The sequence below is a fragment of the Stegastes partitus genome, unplaced genomic scaffold (genome assembly GCF_000690725.1).
Source record: "Stegastes partitus isolate 25-593 unplaced genomic scaffold, Stegastes_partitus-1.0.2 Scaffold844, whole genome shotgun sequence".
Classification (NCBI taxonomy): Eukaryota; Metazoa; Chordata; class Actinopteri; family Pomacentridae; genus Stegastes; species Stegastes partitus.
Window position 1 is genome coordinate 12,459 of NW_007578575.1, and position 1,746 is coordinate 14,204.

Consider the following 1,746-nt stretch of genomic DNA (forward strand, 5'->3'; position numbering starts at 1 on the left):
GGATTGAACAGAGTAAGAATTTCATTGTGTAGTACAACTACCTGTTTTGCTGTGCATATGACAATAAAACTCTTGAATCTTGAATCTTGAATTCGTGTGGTCATCACTTTAATTTTACAGCTGGAGAAGGTGAACCTAATTTTAAGGGAAGTCCCTAAAGGCGTGTAGGGCAAAACTTATAACAGATATCATCATGGCACTTCCCCAGGTGAATTCACTAAGGCAAAGATTTTTTGGATTACAAGTTTTCTTAAATGGTATGTTCATATATGCAAATGAAGTATTATCTATCTTAAAATGTCCTAATTCGCAATCATTTTCTTAACAGAAATTTTAATATTGTATAAACTAGCATCAACATTTTTGTTTCATGTTGTTGACATATTTGAGTTAAAGTTTTTTACAGTGGAGAGTTTGGACATCTGTTTTTATTACATCATAAATGAGAAAATACTGCACGCAACCCCCTGAAAAAAAAATATAATAATGAAGTATGGAAGTCACCAATACTAGCAGTGAATGTTTTATTGTGAGTTGGGGAGTTGTTGAAAGTGCAGACACAAAAGAAGGCTGATGTCAGGTCACACCAATGTCGGCCAACTGACCTCTCAGGTAGGCTAAGACCACTTTCACGACAGTGGGAGGGGGAACACACAAACACAAGATACAAATCTTGTCATCATTTGGTTCTGAAGCAAAATAAGGAAATGCAAAAGTCTTAATTAAAAGAGGAATTTTCTGCTAACTTTTTTAGACATGATTTTTGCATAGTTTTGCAAACTCAAAGGAAATTGTTTAACATGAAATGTGTTTATTCACAGCACACAAGCACAGCACACCCTTAGTTTGTTTGTTATTGCACTTTGTATGAAAAGATTGACGGGTCATCTCTAATAGGAAGATGAAACAGGCACCAGTTGGCAAATTCCAATGATATATTACATCCTAAATAAACTGGTCCTATAATTATTATTAAACTCACTTAAGTGCTGTCCAATGTGCAACTTTACATTTGACAAAACTGTGGTTAGTTTTTGTGCACCATACTTTTGGAACGCACTTATGGGCTGGTGATTGCAAACTAGAAACAGTTTTTGACCGTAACTGTGTCTACTGTTGTCTGCTTTAACTGTACTCTCAACATCCCTATGAAAGGAGTGCATACCTTCAATGATTTAAATACATGAATGAAAATGAATGAAATATGCAGAATCAAAAGAAACATAGCTGGGCTGTGTAAGTACAGCTAGTGCAATAGAAAAAGGTTGAGAAAAAATAAGCAGAGAGAGGTTGTGTGACATTAAGAATAGATGATTGCAGATGCTGTTGGTTGCAATTTAACTTTGGTTACATTAAATCTGCATGCACTGGGATGTTTACCAGTAGATCTGTACAGGTGGAACAGAGTACCACTGTTTGCAGTTTGTTTTACAGATAAAAAACTGGTTAGAAATCACTTCTGAGGGATCACATTCATTCACAACATTCCATAAGATCCCATTACAGGCTGGTATACAACAATTTCAATGCAACAGAACTACTGACGCAGTAAATGTAGCTTCATTGGATGCTTAGGGACATCCCTTTGCTTTTTTAACAGATAAAGGTGCACATTTGTTTTAATTCAGGCTAAATCACAAGTATAGAAGCTTTCTTCCAGCATGCATGTGAGTGCAGAAATGTCTCACTATCCACAGTAACTACTTAACACTGAACAGTTTTGGTAATCAGATCCAAAACATTTAA